Below are 8578 nucleotides of genomic sequence, written 5' to 3'. Positions count from 1 at the left end.
CACACCTCCACTTTCCTTCTCATTACTTCCCATTAGCCTCTCTTAGCAAGTGCTTCTCAGAAACACCCCACCCCCCACATTCCCATGTTTCCATCCTTATACCTTCATCATTCTCACTATTTTATTTACCTCTTCCAGCCATGTTTTCTCTGCCAGATGACTTCTAGAAAAAAACAAAACCAAAACCAAAACAAACAAAAAAACCACCAAAAACCAACCAAACAACAACAACAAAAAAACACATACAAAAAAAAAAAAAAACAAACAACCAAACAAAACCAAAAACAAAACAAAAAAAACCCAAGTCACACTGACTACAGACAACCTAGAACACTCCCACGAATTTGTCCTAAGTCTTGTACTGTACTGCTGTGTTTCTTAAAATCCAAATCCCAGAAATGTTTTAAGAGGCAAGAAGGTCACATTTTACGCCTTTGAGTGTAGCTTTCTAGTCCATAGAGGTTCAGAGAGAAGATTAAAAATGTTACCTGAGCAGTTCCTAGAAAAAACAAAATGTGACAGAGGACCAAAAGGTATTGCTTTCTTTAAACCTCCTACTCTTTATGCAAATCCCATAGTTGTTGGATTCCAATTTCTTAAAGGAGTAGCAACTTTTCACAAGCCTGAAGCTAAACATGTAAATCCTTTTCACCTAGTATTTGCCTGGTGTGCTATGCAGAAGATAATAATAAATTATGATAATGACAGACAAATCCACAGTATTCTCCTAATAAGTTTTGAATTTTACAGACAAACAAGAGGGTTATGAAGAGGAGGAGATATTTTTAATAAACAGCTTTGAACAGTAACAACACTCCTTTTTTGACTTTTCTATAAAGACTTAAATTTTTTGGGCTTGTAAAGGTCTGAGAAATATAAACAGAAATGTAGAGGGAAAACTGTAAACAGAAGAGAACAACTGTCAGAAAGTGGTACGTACTGTGATTTTGAGTAGAAATGTGAGCATGATGCTAATTTTATAAATTATAAAAGATATCTCAAGTTCATTTTGGGTATATATTAGTAGGAAATGCTGCATCATGCTCTGGGCATGCACATATGCAATATGGTTGTTCATGTGGAAGCATAATTTAGAAGTATTTTACGATCATAAAGTGAAATCAAGGTCATTTGTGCTAGCTGCTGTTCAGACACATTCTATTTCCTGGGCCCCTTCTGGATGAACTATCCAACTGTGCAGTAGGAGAAGGGATTAAGTTACATGCTGGGGGCCACAGAGATGGGGACAGTTCATCATATCTGGTTTCTCAGCGTCTCCTGTAACAACTGAATGAAGTTGTTCACTCTGTTTCTCTGCCATTCTTGCCATATTTTTTTTTCTCGTGTCATCATTCTGTCTTGTAGATAGGTTGCAGTGCTGCAGTTTTAAGGATTTAGTACCTCCTGTGGCTAGGACTAGGCTTCTGAAATACTTTGTTTTTTTTGTTGCTGATCGTGCCAGTGCAAACGGAAGTGCTGCTCCTAACATCTTCATGTTATAAGATCAGACATAATTAGAAAAGTGTGTATATCCTGGCTAAATATTTCCTCTTCATATCACTTCAGAAATTGAGGCATCTATCAGCAAGTGATTTTTAAAAGGAAAAAAGAAGAAGGAAAATAGTCAATGGGGAAGATCTGGACAAATGACAGGTGATACTAGCCAGTATAGGATGCCTTTTTTGTTAGATCAGAATTATTATTTTGACCTACTGCCCATTGTTTATGACTCATTATCAGGTTGTCTGTGAAGAGTTCATGAGGTGTTACATCTGCCCAGAACAAACACAGGCCTCTTAGACCAATCTCAAGTTACTTATAACTAATAATTATGTGAGAGAATCTATTGCTGTTATCCATGGTTCTTCAGCATGTCAACAAGAACAGTGCAAGTGCGGCAGCTGAAACGATGATGTGGGTTAGAATTTGCCAAACTTTTTTATTACCTGAGGTAACCAAATAAACAGTTTATGTTAGTAATTTCCTTGTACAAAGATTGACATAAATTTAACTTGAAGATCTTTACTAATAGCTATAATTCTTAAACTCATATGTTTGGATTTCTGTTGTATTTATGAAAATATTGCAAAGAGATTACTATGATGTAGCAACCAAGCATTAAATAATGGTATTATGCAAGCATTAAATACTTGCATATATCATGTTGAATAAGAAATGAATGTGCAAATGGCAGATATAAAGGCAGAAACTTCTGTTTTCTATTCAAAACATAAGGAATTAAATCACACAGAAATTAATGTATGTCAGACATTTCTTTATGGTAGTTTTTAATAAAAATTGCTATTTGATGAAGTAAATGACCTCATGATGAAGTAATGGTTATAGAAAAGTTGTCATGTTTGGAAATCAAACTTATTTTATGTGTTCTGCATATACCAACTATGTCAGGCTTGTGGACTAATGCATTCTTATTTTCCACCACCACTTCCACCCCAAAAAACTTCTCTTTTTCATAATGTTATGAAATGTTATTGTTAAAAAAATAGAAAACACCTCTCTTCCTTGACTCAGGCCTATTAATAGGTGGAATGTGAAGTGCTGTCTCTTTGGGCTAGAAAACAACAAAAACATAAGAAAAAAAACTTGATAAAATACAGATAGTCTTCTATTAGGAGCAACATGATTTGCAATTTGAGCAATGGCAGGTAATTGTGGGTCTGCAGCCTGTCTTTTGTCTGGCTGCTCAATGGATTACATAAATAAATCTGTTATTAAATGTGATACTTCTCACACCAACTTAAATCACATTAGTGGAAAGGGAATACCTTGTTAAGAGTGAAAGTTCACCAGGATAAATTCTTTCTCTAATGCCAATGAAGTATGTAATAAAAAACCTTTGTCTGCCAGAGCAGGTGCAGACATTTGTGCAAGGTGCTCCTCAAGTGAGAGCCATGGAGCTCTTGCATCTTGCAGGCAGCGGAGAGGTAACCAGGATGAGAGTGTTGCTGCTCCCTCCTTCCTTTCAGTACACTTTGGGGCTATGGCACTGGCTATAAGTGCACATCACTCAGAAGGTGCTTGTCCTTAGACAGTGTGAGATGACATTGGGCTTTCCATCCACAACATCTGCAAAACAACATCTGTGAGAGTTTTTTTGCACTTATCTGACTTGCTGAAGCTGCTGAGGCAGGAAGGGAGAGAAGGAAGATCTTTGCTTTCCTCCCTATTTGTTTAAACACGCTGCTTTAAGAAAAGAACGCAACCTGACAAGGCTGATGCTATTACAGAAGTGTTGCTTGGTTGGCACCGGCAGCTTTGCAAGAACTGAGGAAAATCTGTGTGCTTAATTTATTATTTTTGCTATGTCTCACTCCAGAGAATATCCAGACCCTTGTGGACTTCACAGAATTTTCACTCTTGATAGAAGGCTGCTAATGGCTGTGACCCATACCTATGTCAAAGATGACAGCTATAGAGTCTGTGACAGGAGGACTTGCAACAAAGCTAATGACAATGCAAGAAGAGGGTGAAAGGAAAACAAAGGAGGAGAGGCTCCTCTGAGAGGACCTAAAAACCATTCTAGTTCCAGCTTTGAGCACAGAATTGAATTTCCAACCTGAATTATCTTACTATCCCGTAAAGTGCTACATGTAACATCCTAACACTTTCCCTGGAAGGGTTCAAGGCCAAATTGGATGGAGTCGCAGGCAACTTGGTCTAGTGGAAGGTGTCCCTGTCCATGGCATGAGGTTTGAAACATATTTAAGGTGCCTTTCAACCCAAGCCATTCTATGATTTCATGATAAATGAAAGGCATAAAGTGACCACAAAGTTCAAGAGAGTCTGGTACTGTGTCCCAAAAGTCACTCTACTTTCTCATCAAGTTACTCCTGTGCAGTCATGGAGAGAAAGATAAAAAGGCCGCATAATTGGCATTGTCAGGTTAATGGTTGGACTTAGTGATCTTAAGGGTCTTTTCAGCCTAAATGATTCTGTGACTCCGAGATTCTATTTAGTTCAGGTTCCCATTTGCATGAATGCCAGTACATGATTTGATCATTATATTTAGTGTCTGATAATGCTTCCATATTTTAGCCCTTGAGCAAAGAAGTAAACCCCAAGAAGCCCTAGATTTACCTCCAAGTGAAAGACAATGCCTAGTAATTAACTTTATTGCATCCTTTGTAGATTTCACTCAGTGTTGTAAAGGAGGATAGTAACTCTGCATTTCCTGCTGCAGATCATCACAGGGACTTACAGGATACAGTCTGTGTCTGGAACAGATGCTGACCTGGATTAGTGAAAGAACCTGAGCTACCAGATCCTTTCACACAGTGCCCTGAGGCTGCATATTTGGGTCATGGGGCCTGACTTTTCTCAAAAAAAAATTGCAAATGGAATGGAAAAAATAAAGCAACATACATCTGCTAACCAAAGTTTTCCATCAGAACACCACCATCTTCTGCATGGCTGAAGCTACCAGTGAAAATAAAACACTTGAACTGAGGTATGCATATGTGACTGTGCATATTACAAGTTTGGGTTTGGGGTTTTTTTAAGCTTTATTAGTATAATTCCATTAATTTTCCAACAGAACAATATATGAATTCTCTGTAATACTTTTGACAAATGTTGACTTGAGACATTGATTTTATAATATGAGAAAATCCAAGGCAAGTAACAGCAAAAGAAACTCTGGTAATTCATTTGAGAGTTTCCAGGCAAACAATTTCTATGCCCAGAATTTCCATACCATTTCTGTGCACTAACAGAAAGGTTATCTCAAAAAAGTTCGCAGAGGGAGCTGCTCATAAATCTAAATACTCACCATTTGATGCAGATTAATATCAGAAACACTAAATAATAAAAATAATTTCTTGTGATTGTTGTGTCTGATCAATCTGTAAAGGGTTTAATTCTGACTACGGGAAAATACATGTCAGATACGGAGCTACAATTTATGCCTACATTTTCACGGACTTCAGTGGAGCCACCCTGGCTCTCCCTAGCTGAGTATGAAACCTCTTAAAGCTCTGTGAGGAAGTACATTTTTCAGCTGGAAAAGTGAATCCAAATCTTTCAGTCCTGGGCTCTGAGCCAAGCAACATAGCTTTAGCTTTTCCCACATTCAGCATCTACTTGCATTTCAATAGCGAAGCCTGGAAACTGTCAAAAAACGCTCTGGAGGTGGATCTGGTCCTTGTCTACAGCTACATTACTGACATGTATATCAGTGCTTTCAATACACTTACAGTCAAAAGGCTTTAAAGTCTGTGGAAAGTTGTATATACATCTTCTAACAAGAGAAAAACAGATGTTCTTACAGTCAGTATTATGGGAGTCAGAGTGCTCTGTCTGTGTCACCCTTAGCTGCAGGTCTTTTGAAAATTGGTCTGAAAGAAAGGATTTTTTAAACATATATGTTTATTACATGAAGATCATCAGGAAAGCTAAAATTCTCTGTGTTTTCACAAGCTGAAAAGGTCCTGCTTTCAGAGAGGGTCCAGACACACTGGCCTCAGATGCTGCTAAGGCCCACATTTGAGCCTTCTGTGAGTTAAGATTTCCTTCTATGTGGATGGTACAGATCAGTGAGTAGGGGCAGAATGTTTTTAGTGAGGAAGAAGTGGACATTCACTATTAAAAGTTTAAGTGAGTGAGGATCCCTATCAGGTCAGAATTCCAAGCTTTTCAAAGTCAGTGGGAATTTTGCCATCCCTGAAGGTCCTAATGTACGCCTGTGCCTGCTGAAACCACAGTAAGGCAGACTTGCTTTCTTCTTCTGTCAACTCCATAAGCCTTAGAGGACATGTGTTTTGAATGGAAATGATTTAAGTAATATTTGAAGATTTAAATTGCTGCATAAATAGCATTTTTTGTTGTTGCTGTTCTTTGCCATTGAAGCACTTCAGCCACAGCACCAAATATTCTTGCCAGAACATATTTGCAGCTACATCATATGTACACAGATTGCTAACTAAAACACCCATAAATACAGAAAATACTGGTATTCAGAGGACATCCGCAACTAAAATCTGTGTCCAGACCTGTAGTTAATATTAAATGTTACATGGCAGGAGAGTTTCTGCCCAGGCCATGCCACAGCTGGGTTGTTCTTCAGCTCCTCACAGCCCTGCCCTGGCTGGCCTTGAGCTCCACCAGTGGGGTCACTTACAGGCCCATGGCTTGGCCTGGCATTGGGCCATTCCCAGGGCACTGCCCAGTGCAGAGCTGTGGCTGCCCATGGGCCCCCCAGCTGCCCTGCCTGTGGCTAGGGTGGTGGAATGGACCCTGGCTGCCAAGCCCTTCCTTGATGGACTCCTGTGGGACCCCACAACCCCAGGGAGTCCTTGGCCCCATATGGCACCCTGATGGTGGCAGCTGGAGCTTCCTGGAAAACTTTTCTCCTCTGTCATCAGTTCTATTGCTTAAGGACTCTGTAACAAAATCTCTTCTTGGCATGTATGGGAGTAAGATGAATGGGAAGCTGAGGGTGGAGAAAAAGGGGATCTGATCTGCTTTCAGCACACAGCTGCACATCTGCCTCTGTCTCACCTTCAGGAATAAATGAAAGCAGAGAGACTGAGACAAATGCAAAACCCGCACAAAACCCCAAAAGACAGAATCACAGAATCAGCTGAGTTGGAAAAGTCTGAGATCATTGAGTCCAACCACTGACTGATCAGAACCATGTCAACTAGACCATAGCACTCAGTGTGATGTCCAGTGGTTTCTTGAATGCCTCCAGGGATGGTGACTCTAGCACATCTGTGGGCAGTCCATTTCAATTTTTAACAACCATTTCCATGAAAAAATTCCTCCTAATGCACAACCTAAACCTCCCCTGGTGAAGCTTGAGACTCTGTGCTCTTGTCCTGTCACTTGCTGCCTGGGAGAAGAGTCTGAACCCCACTTTGCTGAACTCTCCTTTCAGGCACTTGTAGAGAGCAAAAGGAGTCTATTGAGCCCTGAGTCTACTTTCCTCCAGTAAACACCCCCTTCAGCTCCCTCAGCTGCTCCTCACAGGACTTGTGCTCCAGACCCCTCAGTTCTGTTGCCTTTCTCTGGACACGCTCCAGCCTCTCAATGTCCTCACAGTGACGGGCCCAGAACTGAACACAGCACTGGAGGTGTGGCCTCACCAGTGCCCAGCACAGGGGGACAATCACTGCCCTGGTGCTGCTGGCCACACTCCTGCTGGTACTGGTTAGGGTGCCAGTGACCTTCTTGGCCACCTGGGCACGCTGCTTGATCATGCTCAGCCTGTTGTCAACCAGCACTCCCTTTCCCACCAGGCAGCTTGTCAGCCACTCTGCCCCAAGCCTGTAGGGGTTGTTGTGACTGAAGTGTGTAACCCAGTACCCGGCTTTGTAAACTTCATACCATGCACCTCAGCCCTTCAATTCAGCCTGTCTAGATCCCTCTGCTGATTCTTGTGGCACTCCAGGAGATCAACACTTACACCCTAGTGTTGATCTAGTGTCATCCGGAAACTTATCGAAGATTCAGTCAATTCCCTCATCTAGATCATTAATAAAGGTGCTAAACAGGACTGGCCCTAACACTGATACCTGGTGAACCCCACTAGTGACAGGCCACCAACCAGATGTGGCATCATTCATCACTTCTCTCTTGTAGGCCGCCCCGGGATCTGGTCCAGCAGGGTGGCCCACAGCTGGGTAATCCGCAGGTGCCCAGATTTTTATGGATAGCTTCACCGGAGAAACAGGACGACGCTCAGCCTGCTGTATTCCACAAGAGTTTTATTAAAGGCAAGGCTGAAGGTGAGGGAGGTGGGAGAGGTGCAGGGGGACAACCACTCTAAAGGGAAGCACATCCTAAGAGCCCTGAGGGAAGGCGGGGTTAGGATATATAACAATGGAGGGGTAGGAGTGGTCGGGGTACAAATGAGCCAATGGGGGAAAGGCTGAGGGGAGGAACAAGGATGGGGGGGACCAATGAGGGAGTGGGGAAGGAGCGGTTTTACAGAAAGAACCAATGGGGTAACAAGAACAATGAACTTTCTAGAACAAGGGAGTAGGACTATTGCTGATTGACATGGACCAGGGAGGGTACAGCATCTGATGGACAAGTTCCCTTATACTTGTTTAGCTTCCCATGGCAGCTCAAGGGCCCCTCCCACACTCTCTGAGCCGAGCCAGTTCTCATCCCAGCAAACAGTGCACTCATCCAAGCCATGGACTAGCAGCTTCTCCAGGAAAATGCTGTGGGAGACAATGTCAAAGGCTTCACAGAAGTCCAGATAGACAACATCCACAGCCTTTCCACATCCACTGGGTGGATCACCTGGTCACAGACGGAGATCAGGTTGGTCAGGCAGGACCTGCCCCTCCTAAACCCCTGCTGGCTGGGCCTGATCCCCTGGTTGTCCTGTATGTGCTGTGTGATGACACTCAAGATGATTTGTTCTGTAACCTTTGCTGGCACCAGGGTCAGGCAGACAGTCTTGTAGTTCCCCAGATCCTCCTTCCAGTCCTTCTTGTGGATGTTTGTTGGGTTGACCCTGGCTGGATGCCAGGCATCCACCAAAACTTCTCTATCCCCTTACAACTGCTCAGGGGAGAAGAAATATAATGAAGGCTTCATGAGCTGAGAT

This window comes from Vidua chalybeata, chromosome Z (assembly GCF_026979565.1).
Source record: "Vidua chalybeata isolate OUT-0048 chromosome Z, bVidCha1 merged haplotype, whole genome shotgun sequence".
NCBI classification, from domain to species: domain Eukaryota; kingdom Metazoa; phylum Chordata; class Aves; order Passeriformes; family Viduidae; genus Vidua; species Vidua chalybeata.
The sequence above is the reverse complement of the archived record's forward strand: the minus strand, read 5'-3'. Positions refer to the sequence as shown.